This window comes from Diabrotica virgifera, chromosome 9 (genome assembly GCF_917563875.1).
Source record: "Diabrotica virgifera virgifera chromosome 9, PGI_DIABVI_V3a".
Classification (NCBI taxonomy): domain Eukaryota; kingdom Metazoa; phylum Arthropoda; class Insecta; order Coleoptera; family Chrysomelidae; genus Diabrotica; species Diabrotica virgifera.
Genome location: NC_065451.1, coordinates 6099691 through 6117329, shown reverse-complemented (window position 1 = coordinate 6117329; position 17639 = coordinate 6099691). Strand labels below are relative to the sequence as shown.

General features: G+C 32.1%; 1 protein-coding gene across 1 annotated transcript in view; it reads left to right on the top strand.

Moving 5' to 3' along the window:
- The first annotated feature begins 4321 nt into the window (after positions 1-4321).
- LOC114326694 (uncharacterized) overlaps positions 4322-17639 on the top strand; it is a 48264-nt gene continuing 34946 nt past the window's right edge. Inside the window, exon 1 of the mRNA XM_028275111.2 lies at positions 4322-4530. The gene's annotated coding sequence lies outside the window, so the exon portion shown is untranslated. The remainder of the gene's footprint in view (positions 4531-17639) is intronic.

Below are 17639 nucleotides of genomic sequence, written 5' to 3'. Positions count from 1 at the left end.
CAACAGCAAATTGTTCTATATTATATAGTCCACATAATGTTCAGAAAAAATTCACACCATTTTGAGCGTCGGGTCTGGGGGGGAGAGGGGGGGAGAGGGGGGGAGAAATCGGTAAACTCGTAGTTTTTTACGTTTTTCGTCAATATTTCTAAAACTATGCGGTTTAGCTTGAACAACCTTCTATACAAAAATGTTCTACATTAAATTTGAAATAAAAAAGGCCCTACGCATAATCCTTCTAAACTGAAGGGTTTCAAATTTACGGTAGTATTGTATAATTGGTCCAAAAAAAGGCCTAACCCAGACATCCAAAGTAAAAGTTTTCCTCCAACACCAAATTGTTCTATATGGTCCACATATTGTTCAGTTAAAAGTTACACTTTTTGGTCGTCCGGTTTGGGGAGGGGGAGATGGGGGAGAAGTCGGTAAATTAGTAGTTTTTTTACGTTTCTCGTCAATATTTCTAAAACTATGCTTTAGCGTAAAAAATGTTCTATACAAAAATGTTCTACATAAAATTTAAAATAAAAACGGTGCTATACATAATTGTTATAGAATCAACGGTTCTAGAGTAACGGAGGGTGAAAAGTGGTGGTTTTCAATACTTTTTATATTTTTTGGGCAATTGATGATGATTTTTTGTGGTGAGGTTGACGTTTCTTCAAGGGTTTATCACTAACATACCATCGGCCACTGAAATAGTAAATTTTATTTACAAAACACAATCCTGTTAAAGAAAATTTCTTTCGTCGGTAATAATATTATAAATTGCCCAAACAATATAAAAAGTATCGAAAAACTTTACTCTTCACCCTCCCTAACTCTGGAACCATTGATTTTATAACAATTATGTATAGAACCGTTTTTGTTTTAAATTTTATGTAGAACAAAAACGTAAAAAAACTACTAATTTACCGACTTCTTCCCAATCTCCTCCCCAAACCGGACGCTCAAAATGGTGAAATTTTTTACTGAACAATATGTGGACCATATAGAACAATTTGGTGTTGGAGGAAAACTTTTACTTTGGATGTTTAGGTTAGGCCTTTTTTTGGACCAATTATACTATACTACTTCCGTAACTTTGTAACCGTTCATTTTAGAAGGATTATGCATAGGATATTTTTTATTTCAAATTTAATGTAGAACATTTTGGTATAAAAGGTTGTTCATGCTAAACCGCATAGTTTTAGAAATATTGACGAAAAAACGTAAAAAACTACTAATTTACCGATTTCTCCCCCTCTCCCCCCAAACCCGACGCTCAAAATGGTGTGACTTTTTTCTGAACATTATGTAAACCATATAGAACAATTTGGTATTAGGTGATAACTTTCACTTTTGATGTCTGGGTTTGGGTCTAGTTATACCATACTTAATACATGTTTTTTTAAGGTTAAAACGGCGCAGATAATTTATTTGTTTATGAGGCGAAAAATGGTAGGTAGGTACTTACTGCATTCTGTATCAATTATTTATAAGTGAATACATAATTAAAAATAAATGCTTACCTACACTTTTTTAAAAACGTGATTTAAGATATTGCGAAGAGTATATTCCATATTCCATCGATGCATCTCAACATTCATTTTCATTAATTTCATCGTCCCTATTAGAGGTCAGTCTAACTATACTCTGGTGTAAATATTTGAATATTTACACAATCTTCTCGGTAAGTTTTGATTCAGATCAGTCTTCTTGCGAAGCTACTTTGATAAGGAGTAGACCCCGAAACACGGTGTCAGAGGATGGCAAGAGGCTCGATTTGAATCAAAACAAAACCATTTATTTAGTAGGTAATTTTTTTGTTTTTTGCCAATTTTGCCAAAATTACCAAAATTTCTTACTGAAATCACTAGCCAGTTGTGTCGAGTTAAGCGAACCGACTATAACTAGGTTTTACTGTACATATTTAATGGTTCGGATTTATTGTTATATTCCTGATTTCAATTATTATTTCAGACGCTCAGAGCAACAGTGGCCTAACCCACAAATTGAGCATTTTTAGATTAATATATTAATAAAAGCAGCAACATTAAATCTTCGGATTAAAACACATTGAGTGCCACCATGGTAACACAAAAATAGGGTTCCACAGGCCGAAGTTGTCAAAATGAAGAAAACAAATATAAAACATGGTCTTAATATGCTAGTTTAAGGCTATGGGTAAATAATTCGCAAATATTTTACGTGTATCCCTACTTTTTCTGTCTTTACACTGCAAATTACGTGTAGTAAAATTCACACTAGTATGGATATGTAAACATTACTAGAATGTCATTCTACTTGAAAATGTCATCATTAATTTAAAGAGATGAGTTTTGAATGTTCTTGGATAACTGATATTTTTATAATTGCAAATTATTAATTCAGTTAATAAATGTGATAATTTTTTCACTAACTATGTATTCAGTGATTGTAATAATTTATTTGTACAACAAAGACTAATACTCAATCGAGAAAAGAGGAAAAGTGTTAAAGTGATTTTTTGATAATATATTGTTATGGAACGCTTACAATTTTGAACATATTATTTAACAACAAAATACTTGGATCACAGAATATATTATCCTGATGTATTCTCTGCTTGGATCTTCCACAAATAATACACAATAAATAACTTTTTATTAAGTTCACGTCTTAAGTCAATTATTTATCAAATAATATCAATAATATTTAATCAATAACTCAACATATTCCCGATGCAATGTCAAATATTTAAAATTGTCACTGATTGGTAGTGTCTAACTGACAATATATGCTGACAATATTATATTCGGCTGAGTGCGTTGTAAGACAAAGATAGATTTGGAAAATATTACCACGGCATTGTGTTCATTTTTTTCGAATCCTGAAAAAACCAATAAATATTTTTAAAAAATTTAAACTCAGAATGAAAGACTAAATTATTACCGAGGGCCGGAAGTCCCTTAGAATAAATAAAAATTTTATTTTTAATGATATATTTGAAATTAAAAATCACACTAAATTTTCTCTTAGTTTTTCACCCCTGTAACATATTAAAATAAACATTATAGAAGTTCTCAGGGACTTTCGGCCCTCGCTAATAACGTAATCTTTCATTCTGCGTTTAAATTTTTCAAAAATACTTATTAGTTTTCTCAGGATTCGAAAAAATGAATCCCTAGTTGAATAGCATTGCAGCCGAAAATACGTACCGATCCTCTTAAGAAAAACCTGTAAAAACATGAGTTGATTGTTATATGACGTCATTTTTAGTATGTATCACCATTGGATACACGCGGCCACATGTATCCGGCCACACGTTTTTATGTATCTAGAAACAGTTTTATTTCGTTTATTTTATCGAAAAATACTATCTTTTAATTTGTTTTTTAACCCACAAATGTTTTATTATATATATTTTTTCTGTATAAAATAAATAAATTGTTTCATTTCCCTTTATTTTGTTTAAAAATATGTCTAGGCAAAAATCATCGCAGTACCTGCAGGCCAACCTGTAGGCTTTTGGATTTCGTAGGCCACTAACAAGCACCCATAAAGATATTTAGATGGTGTGTATCTGGTGAGGATGTACATACACGGCGCAAAATACAAAAATACATGTGCATCCACATTGGATACACGCGGCGACTAAATCAGTGTGACGCGTGTATCCATGTTGGATACATGTGGCACTGAACGTGTTAACAAAGGTCTACACAACCTACCATATTTGGCTAAATGGCGCTACATAATTTGTAGCGGCATCCCATAATAAAATACAAATACGAAAATTACAAAAACTTCGTTTTTGGGGTTAGTTAGGCCACTGTTGCTCTGAGCCATGATACTATAAATAACATTAATACTATAAATAACATTAAATAACATTGTTATTTATAGTATCATGCTCTGAGCGCCTTATTTTTGCAATAGCAGTGAGTGCAAATAATTTTTGTTACGCTGGCAACACGGTAAAAGGACTCTTTATACAATATTATAAGCTGTACAGCCACCCACTGAATTTAAATTTGAAGAAATTTTTCAAATAAATTTAGCATAAAGTATAATATTTATTGATTATTTTCATGTAAAGCTTCGTTGTAAATAAAAACTAACAAATATATTAACGATTCTTTTGATTTACTTATATAAATTTTTTCTATTTCCTCATATTCTTGTATATCTAGGTACAAGATATTTTATCATCTAATAGTAATTGTACCTTCTGGAATTATTAATAGCTATTGAACTTGAAATTATTATGCTGCTTTGATTCTTCGAAACATGAGTTCAATCAAGCGCAAGACTCTGCATATATTAAACCGACACCATAGGTCCAAAAATAAAAAATCAATAAATGAGTGCGCGTTCGGCGTTCTTTGCACATGAGTATAACTACATGTTTGGGTTACAACTCACAACATATGTTTATTCCAACGCAGAGCGAAAATCATAGATAATCATAGAGAAAATGTTAAAATACTAATAAAACTATTAGTGGGGCTTGATTTAACAATAGTGACTGTGATATAAAAAGCCTAGATTTCATCGCCATTCTTTAAGGTAAGAATTTTGCGCTAGTCTCATGGTAAATTAAGAATATAGCGTTAAAGATATGAATAATTATTAGATAGATATGAACATAATAACAGGACGAATGTTTGGGATTAGTATTTGCTTTGGTTTATCTTATCTAAGGCCCATAAGTCGATTATGTTAATGCTAGATTGCGACAGTATTATCTCTAATAATATCAACAGGTTATAGACTATAATCGTATATTCATTATATTATAATATATGTATTATATTATGTGATTTAAGTATCAAGTCTCGAAAGAGTGAAGACAAATTTCTATGTTTGTTCTTTAGGTATGTAAAGATTAAACAATAATTCTATTCGGCTCTAGTCCAGGATTAACTATATACAGGGTGGCCCGAAAAGATTGGTCATAAATTATACCACAGATTCTGGGGTCAAAAATAGGTTGATGGAACCTCACTTATCTATATACAATAGTGCACACAAAAAAAGTTACAGCCCTTTGAAGTTACAAACTGAAAATCGATTTTTTTTCATATATCGAAAACTCTTAGAGATTTTTTATTGAAAATGGACATGTGGTATTCTTATAGTAGCAGCATCTTAAAAAAAATTAAAGTGAAATTTGTGCACCCCATAAAAATTTTATGGGGGTTTTGTTCCCTTAAACCCCCCCAAACTTTTGTGTACGTTCCAATTAAATTATTATTGTTACACTATTAGGTAAACACACTATTTTTAAAACTTTTTTACCTCTCAGAGTTTATCGAGATATTTTGAATATTTGTCGAATCCACCACATATTTGTAAATGGTTTAAGGCTATGGGTACATAATTCGCAAATATTTTACGTGTATCCCTACTTTTTCTGTCTTTACACGCAAATTACGTGTAGTAAAATTCACACTGGTATGGATATGTAAACATTAGTAGAATGTCATTCTACTTGAAAATGTCATCATTAATTTAAAGAGATGGGTTTTGAATGTTCTTGGATAACTGTTATTTTTATAATTGCAAATTATTAATTCAGTTAATAAATGTGATAATTTTTTCACTAACTATGTATTCAGTGATTGTAATAATTTATTTGTAAACAAAGACTAATACCCAATCGAGAAAAGAGGAAAAGTGTTAAAGTGATTTTTAATAATATATTGTTATGGAACGCTTACAATTTTGAACATCTTTAACAACAAAATACTTGGATCACAGAATATATGATCCTGATGTATTCTCTGCTTGGATCTTCCACAAATAATACACAATAAATAACTTTTTATTAAGTTCACGTCTTAAATCAATTATTTATCAAATACACATAATATTTAATAAATAACTCAACATGAACTCAACATATTCCCGATACAATGTTAAATATTTAAAATTGTCACTGATTGTCAGTGTCTGACTGACAATATATGCTGACAATATTATATCCGGCTGAGTGCGTTGTAAGACAAAGGTAGATTTGGAAAATATTACCACGGCATTGTGTTTATTTTTTTCGAATCCTGAAAAAACCAATAAATATTTTTGAAAAATTTAAACGCAGAATGAAAGACTAAATTATTACCGAGGGCCGAAAGTCCCTTAGAATAAATAAAAAGTTTATTTTGAATGATATATTTGAAATTAAAAATCACACTAAATTTTCTCTTAGTTTTTCACCCCTGTAACTTATTAAAATAAACATTATAAAAGTTCTCAGGGACTTTCGGCCCTCGCTAATAACGTGATCTTTCATTCTGCGTTTAAATTTTTCAAAAATACTTATTAGTTTTCGCAGGATTTGAAAAAAATGAATCCCCATTTGAATAGCATTGCAGCCGAAAATACGTACCGATCCTCTTAAGTACGATTATATAGAGACTTGGTAATAATATGAAAATTTATTTATGATTTACATTTTTAGGGATATTTTGAACCATATTAAAAAAGAAGCCACATCTCGATAAAAGGTGCCTTTTCGAAAAAATACAGAGGCAAAAAAGTTTTAAAAACACTGTGTTTAACTAATGGTACCGCAGTAATATTTTAATTGGAATGTACACAAACATTTGGGGGGTTTAAAAGAACAAAACCCCCATAAAATTTTTATGTAAACATATTGAAAAATAAGCCTCAACTCGATAAAAACTGCCTTATCGAAAAAATACTAACAGGCAAAAAAGTTTTAATAATATTGAATTTAACTAATGGTACCACAATAATGATTTAATTGAGACGTACACAAAAGTTTGGGGGGGTTTAAGGGAACAAAATCCCCATAAAATTTTTATGGGGTGCACAAATTTCACTATAATTTTTCTTTAAGATGTTCCTGCCATAGGAATGCCACATGTTCATTTTCAATAAAAAATCTCCAATAGCTTTCGATATATTCGATAAAATAGATTTTCATTTTGTAACTTCAAAGGGCTGTAACTTTTTTATGTGCATATTTGTACTAAGATAAGTTAGGTTCATTCGAACTATTTTTGGTCCTAGAATATGTGGTTTAATTTATGACCTGTATTTTTGTTACACCCTGTAAGTAAATAAGTATGAAAAACTTTAAGGGATAATTCTACATGAAAAAATAATGGCAGTTTGCTCGATAAACGTATGTCCGCAAATGCTTTGTTTCCTAGATACAGGGTGTTGAAATTTTTATTTCAAACTGCCAATTTTTTTATTGCTCTAAGACCGGTTGAGATATGAAAATTACATTTGGTGGGTTTCAAGAGGTAGTTATTGCTCATTTTTTGGCACACAAATAACAATTTTATATTCATGATTGGTGCGCCTACGGGTAATGGTCTGAATTTTTTTTAAGAAAAAAATGGTACTCCACTGGGATATTTCAAATTAATTTTTTTTTGTATTCCACGTTTAATTTATGAAAAAGAATCTTTCTTGTATGGTGCACCGTTTTTATGCGAAAAAATAAAACATCTTCAAGCGTATTTTTCATTTCTTAATACATTATCAAGAACTCACCAATATAATAATAACAAAGTAGAATAATAACAGAAAATATTACTAAAAAGATTTTAACTAGGTGCAAAGCTACAACAAATGTTCAAAATTACCTCCTTTAAAGTTGACAGAATAATTTTATATTCACCATTGGCGCCCGTATAGGTAATGGCCTGAATTAAAAAAAAAATAGTATGCCACTGAGAAACGTCAAATTAAAAATCATTTTTGAATTCCTCGTTCAATTTACGACAAAAAATCGTTCTTGTCTTTTTTTATATGCGGCGCCGTTTTTATACAAAAAAAAAACATCTTAACGCTTACAAATTATTCGAGGTAGATTCCATAATATACATAGAAACTTATTTCAAATATTTTGTAAACTTTAAGATATTTTATTTTTTTTTTGCATAAAAACGGCGCCCCATATATGAAAAAAAGACAAAAACGATTTTTGAACGAGGAATTCAAAAATGATTTTTTATTTGACATCTCAGTGGCGTACTATTTTTCTCTTTAAAAAATTCGGGCCATTACCCGTACGCGCGCCAATGGTGAATATAAAATTACTGTGTCACCTTTAAATGAGGTAATTTTGAACATTTGTTGTAGCCTTGCACATAGTTAAAATCTTTTTGGAAATATTTTCTGTTATTGTTCTAGTTTGGCATTATTATATTGGAGAGTTCTTGATAATGTATTACGAAATGAAAAATACGCGCGAAGATGTTTTATTTTTTTGCATAAAAACGGTGCACCATATGAAAAAAAGACAAGAAAAGTTCTTTATCATAAATTAAACGTCGAATACAAAAATAATTTTTAATTTGACATATCTCAGTGGCGTTCTATTTCTTTATTTAAAAAAATTCAGACCATTACCCGTAGGCGCGCCAATGATGAATATAAAATTGTTGTTTGTTTGCCAAAAAATGCGCAATAACTACCTCTTGAAGCCCACCAAATTTAATTTCCATAGTTTAAAAGATCTTAGAGCAATAAATTAATTGCAGTTTGAAAAAAAATTTTCAACACCCCGTATCTTGGAAACGAAGCATTTCCGGACATACGTTTGTAGAGCAAACTGTCATTATTTTTTCATGTAGAATTACCCCTTAAAGTTTTTATTCCATCTACTTCCACTATTCCACCTACTATTCCATATTTTACTCCATCTACTGAAAAATATTTTTAAGTTCGCTATATTACAATTTTGTGAGGAAAAAGGTGATGCATAATGCATTTTGTTGCTGAGTTAAACACAAAAATGAAATTTTTTAAAAACAAAAGAAAACAACAGAATCAAACCCGGAAAACACAGAAACCATCTATAAATAGATATATCTTAAATTAAAAGCATTCTGTATATTGTGACCCATTTTTAAAACAGATCTAATCTTGACTTAATGCATTATAGCATTAAGTTTTCCGTTAATGTGCCATAAATAAAAGTGAGAGGCGGACATTCGGGATATAAATTATTATAACTAGATATGAACGAGTTCATTTATGAGAAATAGGCCTGGATCCTGCATATGAAAAAAAAGTTGATTAATAGCAAGCTGAAAATTTTTTAATAGCTTAAGGGTGTCTAGTCTGATAAACTTTGATATATGGGAACACTGGAACAGGGGCAGTTTTAATTGTGGAACAGGTTAAAAATTTGGAACGGTCACACCACGAAAACAACTCATTTATTTTGTCCGACAGAACAGACTTAAACTCTCCGAACAGAGATTAAACTCTCATGCAAAAATCAGACTGCTATTTATCACCTGTCATAATTCCTGTCATTTGACATATTATACATGTTCCACTCATTAAAACGCCCATTTGCTGATAAATAGCAGTCTGATTTTTGCATGAGAGTTTAATCTTTGTTCGAAGAGTTTAAGTCTGCTCTGTCGGACAAAATACATGTGCCGTTTTCGTGGTCTGACCGTTCCAAATTTTTAACCTGTTCCACAATTAAAACTTCCCCTGTTCCAGTGTTCCCATATATCAAAGTTTGTCCGACTAGACACCCTTAAGCTATTAACAAATTTTCAGCTTGCTATTAATCAACTTTTTTTTCATACGCGCGATCCAGACCTAAAAGTGCAAAGATTTGAAATATACAGCATGAATTTGGAATGAAAAATAATCCAACAAAATTTTATTCATTCGATCTACATTTTTTTCTTATTTAGAAATAAGTTTTAGGTTTATTTAACTAACTAACCCAAGAGACATAGTCCTGTCTTAGCTTTTCTTCTTCTCCTTTTTCTTAGCCCTCTATCGTCAATTTTTAGAGATAAGCTTCGACTAAATCCTTCTCCATGTTATCCACCCATAGTATCTGATCTTACTCTTGGTTGTCTACTTTTATAAGCTTTGTAATGTGTACTGTGGTGTTCCAACGTTGGGTTTTGTCTAGCAACGCAGTCTGCGAAGGCGAAGCTCCATTTCAGTATGCCAATTCTTGTTATGATATCCTCGAATTCTGTTGTGGCTAGTTTGTTTATATTTGCCTTGGTTATGGTCCAGGTTTGACATCTATATGTCATGATTGAATACTGTACTCCTCAAATATTGAGGTATTTTGAGGCTCTCAAGCATCCAAAACTGAGTTTTCCAAATCCTGCCCAGGACAGTCTTACTCTTCTAGTGCACACGTTTTTTGAAGTTATACTTCTTTCCGATCGAGAGTGAAATTTTATCACATGCTGGGCGCATGCGCACACAGACAGTATGTATTTCGTTGCTAATCTTTCAAAATATGTATGTATCAGCGCTGTCAGCGCAAATAAGTCATTTATATCATATAAAAGGATATATTAGTGTTCTTAGTAAATGTATTATTTATTATAATTTTTGTGTCTTTGGATTTGTCTCCCTCGGGAATAAGATATTTTATAATAATTGTAGTATATTTAAAGTATTCTTGTATACTTCACTTGGTCAGTATGTATGAGAAATCTTGTAACCTGTCAAAGCAAAAGGGATATAGCTCAGTGGTAGAGCGTGTGACCGGAGATCAAGAGGTCCCGGGTTCAAATCCCGGACGATTCATATTCTTTTTTTTTATATTTTTGGTATCGTTTTAATAAAAATTTTTAAAAAGTGGTAGGTAAAGAAAGTTAGTTTAATATTTAAATAAAATACAAATAACCTGTTAAGTATATTAATTTCGTTGAAATCATAATAATAGAAGTATAACTTCTTACGTGCGTACCAACTACACACACATTCTTTTTTTTTATTTTCTTTTGACGTTCTGTTTTGTTGATTCATTAGGCTGGTTTTGCGATCTGTACAGAGTTTTGAAAACATCTTTAACTATCGTTGTTATTTTATGTTCTTCCTTCTCTTTCTTATTTTGGTTCCTTTAATTTTGATAATTTAAGTGAATACCCAGTGTTCATGATCATCATCAGTAGCTCGACAACCCATTTTGGGTCCTGGCTTGTTCTAGGATTTTCCGCCATTCTGTTCTGTTCCTTGCTTTGTTCTACCAGTGGGTAATCTTAAGTGTTTTCAGATCTTGTTCCATGTATCTAAGTTTGGGTATTCTGTTTGACCTTCTCTCTACTGGTGCTTGCCTCATTATATGTTTTGGTGTTTCGGTCTCCAACATCCGTTCAACATGGCCCATCCAGCGCAGACGCCCGATTTTTATGGATGTTATGACGTCAGGTTCGTTGTATGCTGCGTATAGTTCAAAATTATATCATCTGCACCATACGTCATTTTTTTTACCTTCTTATACATATATGTGTCTGAGGATTTTTCTTTCAAACGTACCTAATAAGTTTTCATCGCTTTTAGATAGTGTCCATGTCTCTGATCCATATACAGGGTGATTTATTAGTAGGGTAAAGCTCAATAGCTCCGCTATAGTAATAGATAGCAATAAAAGTTAATAACAAAAATTTTAGCCAACTTTGAGCTTCACATTTCAAAATTAGTTAGAATGTTACAGGGTGTTCAATAACACAGTGGCAGACCAAACTTATGTTTTTAAATGGAACACCCTATATTTTATTTTAAATTCGAAATCGTGTTAACTTCTCCATCACAAAAATATAAAGGTTTGTTATGTTATACAGGGTATTTACAAAGTTATAACCAATTTTATATGAAAATCGTAACAAGTTCAACTCCCTGTATAAATAAAAATAAGCAAGACAACAATGGTTTATTAATGCCATATTTTTTAAGTTATTGTCAAAATTTTCAAGAATGGGCGATATTGCTAATTTTTTTTATATCAAATACAGGGTGAGTCAAAACGCAAGTACATTATTTTCTCAGTAATTTTAAATGGAACACCCTGTATTTTATATCACTATTGAAAAGTACCATGACCGTACTTTAATTTTTAGATAACATTCCCTATGTCTAAATTTATTAGTTTTCGAGATATTTTCATTTTTCAATGGACCAGTAGCGTGGCCACCCAAATCACCAGAATTTAATAAACTGGACTGATTTTTTAGGGGTTACGTTAATAATGAAGTTTATAAAATACCTCCAACAACAAGGGATGAGATGAAAAATAGAATACAAAGTGTATTTCGATGTGTTAATTTACAAATGCTCCATAGAGTAAGTAGCTCATTCAATGATCGTTTTTAGGCGTATATAAATGTGTTAGGAGACAATTTTGAACACCTTATAATTAAATATTTAAAATATTTTATTAAAAGTAGCTTCTAATTTTTTCAAACATGTTTTTTTGCAAAATGTATTACTGATAAATTATGTTTCGTTCTTTATTTGTTACATTTACATACAAAAGTAGTGTTTAATTGTCTTCACAAAATATTGTATTTTGTGTTTGTGTGTTTTTTTTTGTAAAATTTATTACTACTTTTCTTTGTTTATTTGTTGCATTTACATAAATAGATAGTTTTTAATTGTTTCAAAAATGTTGCATGTAGTGGTTGTTTTTTGTTTGTAAAATGTATTACTAATAAATTATTTTTGTGTTACATTGATTACCGGATTGATAATCGGTAATCTTCAATTGTCAATTCAGTCATGGCTTACTTAAAATTTAGATAAATTTAATCACCTAAAATAATTTGCTCTGAAAAATGAAAATATCTCGAAAACTAATAAATTTGGGCATAGGGAATGTTATATAAAAATTAAAGTACGTTAATGTTACTTTTCAATAATGATATAAAATACAGGGTGTTCCATTTAATATTACTGAGAAAATAATGTACTTGCGTTTTGACTCACCCTGTATTTGATATAAAGAAAATTAGCAATATCAATAATTCTTAAAATTTTGACAATAAATAAAAAAATATGGCATTAATAAACCATTGCTCTTGTGCTTATTTTTATTTATACAGGGAGTTGAACTTGTTACGATTATTACGGAATATTATATAAAAATTAAAGTACGTTAATGTTACTTTTCAATAATGATATAAAATACAGGGTGTTCCATTTAATATTACTGAGAAAATAATGCACTTGCGTTTTGACTCACCCTGTATTTGATATAAAGAAAATTAGCAATATCAATAATTATTCTTAAAATTTTGACAATAAATAAAAAAATATGGCATTAATAAACCATTGCTCTTGTGCTTATTTTTATTTATACAGGGACTTGAACTTGTTACGATTTTCATACAAAATTGGTTATAAGTTTGTAAATACCTGTATAACATTACAAACCTTTATATTTTTGTGATGGAGAAGTTAATAGGATTTCGAATATAAAATAAAATATAGGGTGTTCCATTTAAAAAAACATAAGTTAGGTCTGCCACTGTGTTATCGAACACCCTGTAACATTCTAATTTTGTAATATGAAGCTCAAAGGTGGCTAACATTTTTGTTATTAACTTTTATTGCTATCTATTACTATAGCGAAGCTATTGAGCTTTAACCTACAATCACCCTGTATAAGGACCGGTTTTATCAGGGTTTTGTATATTTTGCATTTGGTTTTTCTCGTGATGTTGTTAGATCTTGGATGTTTAATTAGTCCATTATATGTTTTATTAGCAATATGTATTCTTCTCTTAACTTCTTCACTGACATTGTTATCTGCGGTAACTAGTGAACCTAGATATGTAAGAAAATTTACGCTTATCGATGTTATAGTCTCCTATTGTCAAATTCTGTAGGTTTCTTTGGCCTGTCGATTTGCTGGCCTTCATTTATTTGGTTCTTATTTCATTAATATTTAGGCCACTGTTTTGTGCTGCTCTTTCTATTGCATTAAATGCATCTATCATTTCTCTTTTGCTTCTAGCTATGATATCAACATCACCTGCAAATGCCAATATTTCTACACTTTTTGTTATTATTGTTCCTCTGGTGTTGACTTTTGACTCTCTAATTATTTCGTCTAATGTGATGTTGAATAGAATACAGGATAGGGCATCTCCCTGTCGTAGGCCCTTTCTAACATGGATTGTATCTGTTAGTGCGTTTTGAATTCGAATTTGGCTCTGTACTTTAAGTGTTTCTTTTACTATATCAATGAGTTGAGTTGGAATATTAAACTCTTTCAAGGCGTGGATCAGAAATTCTCTATGGATACTATCATAGGCACTCTCAAAATCAATGAAGAGATGATGTGTGTCTATATTAAATTCACTAGTCTTTTCCGAGATTTGCCTCAAGACGAAGATCTGATCTTTTGTGGACTTCTGCCTGCAGAAACCACATTGATCTTCCCCAACTATTTGTTCCGCATATATGGTCTCAATCGCTCATACACAATATTTGACAGAATTTTATATGCCACAGTCAGTAGCGTTATTGCCCGGTAATTTTTAGATTCAAGCTGATCTCCCTTTTTATGTAGTGGAATAATTACTCCGGTATTTCAGTCTTGTGGCAGTCGTTTATTATTCCATATGTTCACTATTATTTCATTTAGCGCATTCAATGTATCGAATACCCAGTGTTGGACTTAGATATTTTATGCCTTTGTCTATGACTTGCTCTATAAGTCCTCTTTCCATTTTATAGTGTTATAATTATAATTCTTTTCTAATTGTTTTATTTAGTTGTACGTATTTTTCAGTACGGCGTTTGTTTTCCGATAGTACTTCATTTCTTCATTAGTTGCTTAGTTTAGTTGTTCATTTTGTCTTCTTCAGTTACTGTCTTAGCTTTATGAATTAAAAGGTAAATAGGACCTGGCCCGTTTCCTAAAATTAATATATGGCGTCAGTATGACTTGGTCACTGGTCAAGATAATCCACTGGTCAAGATAATTCATTTGGCGTTGCATTTAAATTTAAATGCCATTTGGTCATGCGGAGACGCAACGTTGATTTGCCTAATATCAATAATTTGCTGCAAACTACTATAAACGTCGATACTGCTCAATGTAGATCAAACGCGACATTTCTACTGCTGGTTTTGACTCCAATGATTTCATTCAACTTCATCTGGCGTTTCACGTTGCTCGCCAGTTTGACTTACCTTATTTTTTTTGGCCTGTAGCATTGCTTCTACGTCCAAAGTTGCTTCGTCTAATTGGTGATATTTTTAAAAATCAAGATTCAACTAAAAATGAAAAATTTAATTCCTAGTGTTTGTGTATAACCATAACCACTTGTTAGTGTATAAAAACTTACCAAAAGGGTTATTGCGGTGAACTAACTGCGACCCTTGTTAACTCCGGTTTATCACTTATTTTTGAAAAACTCTTCTCCAACCACTCACTGAACACGTTGAGTGGTGGATAAGAAAGATAGTGAAATGGCGATAAAAACACAGAGCGTACAGAAGTAGAGGCAGTGCATCCAACAAAACGACCGACGACATAAAGGGAATTGCTGAAAATTAGACAAAAAGAAAACATGATAGAGAAGAGTGGCAAAAACTTGGGAAGACCCACTTTCGACAGCCATATGACAGCGTAGAAAGAAGTTAAGTATGGAATGCCATAGCGGAGTTCTCAATACCAAAGAAACTCATTCGGATGACTAAAGTCTGTATGGAGGGTGGAATATCAAAAGTACGTGTAAATAATAAACTGTCTGACAGCTTCGAAATCAACAGTAGACTCAAACAGGGTGATGCGTTATCTCCACTACTTTTTAACCTTGTATTGGAGAAAGCCATGAGGTCGGCCGAAATAAAAACAGAACTGCTATCGGTTCAAGGTTCCAAGTTATTACTAGCATACGCAGATGACATTGATCTCGTTGGAGACTCCATCCTATCCACAAAAGCCATTTTCAACAAGGTGGAAGGAGCAACAAGCAAAGTAGGGCTGAGAATTTATGAAGAGAAGACGAAATATATGTGTATAAATGGAACGACACGAAGAGAGAGGATAGGACAAAATGTGACGGTCAACACCTTCAATTTCGAAAGAGTACAACGTTTTAAGTATCTGGGGGCCGTAATTACAGCCGACAACGATGTTACTGAAGAAATAAAAGACAGAATCCAATCAACAAATCGCTGTCTATTCGCACTGGATAAGCTTATAAAATCAAAAAATCTTACAAGAAGTTTTAAGATCAAAATCTATAAATCCATCATCAGACATGTATTAACATATGGTTGCGAAACGTGGACCATGACCAAATCAAACGAAGAAAAGCTCACACGTTTTGAAATAAAAATACTTAGAAACATTTTTGGGACTCACCACGACATTAACACAAACTAGTATAGGATCAGAATCAACATCGAATTAAAAGCACTCTACAATGACACCGATATGGTCCAAGAAATTAAATCACAGCGACTAAGATGGGCAGGCCACGTGCACAGACTTCATAACGAGAGACTTGTAAAACTGGTATGGGAGGAGATTCCTACAGGCAAAAGACCACTCGGACGTCCCAGTATGCGATGGAGAGATAACATCCAAGCATATCTCCGAAAAATAAACATCCCATTTGACCCTAGGTTGATGGAAGACCGAACGGGTTGGAAGAAAGTTGTACAGTCAGCCAGGACCCACCCATGGTTGTAGCGCTACGTGATGATGATGATGACATTTAGCAGTGGACAGTTTAGGCTTTTTAGATACATAGGGATAGAACCTAACCTACTATTTAGTGTATTTTTCGAAATACTTTATATCACACCACGCCCACTTATATTTTTACCTCATTCATGGAAAAATTTGTCGTGTTATAAACTATCAAGTACATATTATCTTATAAAATATGATGAAATTAACCGTTCATAGACTATTTCAACATATGAAAAGTACACTTTTTACTACCTCCATTACAAATTCAAACTAAAAGAAAGAAAAAAACTCTCTCTCTCTCTCTCTCTCTCTCTCTCTCTCTCTCTCTCTCTCTCTCTGACAAAAAATATTAAACTCTCTGGAGCAAAACGTCCGCGACCGCTTCTGCAGAGATTAATGTAGCCGACGTCATTTTAAAGGGTGGTCGGGTGTACAGTCGCACTATTGACTACATCCCCGTAAACGAGATTTTGCATTTTCCTATGTCAACAGAAGCATAATATTTATGTTAATACATAGATCACGATGAGGATTAAGATCAGTTTTGGTATGTCAATAATATTCGAGCGTCTTTAGAAAACACCGAAAAGGAACTATTCTTATTTCTAGAAGTTCTCAATTTTATTCTTTTTCTATCCAGCGTTTTCGATATATACACTGCGCGTTAGAGAAAATGGACCACCTACAAAATTTAAGCAATTTTTTTGGGCTTTTTGGGCTCAAAATAAACCTCAGTTTCGACGATTACCTCTTTATTGGTGCTAAATTTCTTTCCAGAGAGCATTCTTTGATGGCAGCGAACAGGTGGTAGTCACTAGGAGCCATATCTTGTGAATATGGTGGCTGCGAAAGCAATTCGAAACTCTACATATTCATGAAATTTTGAAATCGTTTTTATTGATTTCTGACACGTTGCGTTGTCTTGATGACGTAGCACTTTTTTCTTTTTCAAATGGGGCTGATTTTTTGCAATTTCTTCCTTCAAACACTCCAATAGTGCTATGTAATAGTCGCTGGTAATAGTTTTTCCATTTCCAAGATAATCGATGAAAATTATACCATGCGCATCCCAAAATACTGACGCCATAATTTTGCCAGCCGACTTTTGCGCCTTTTCACGCTTTGGAGTCGATTCATCACGTGCAGTCCATTCGGCTGACTGTCGATTGTACTTACTCCGGTGTAAAATGATGTAGCCATGTTTCTTCCATTG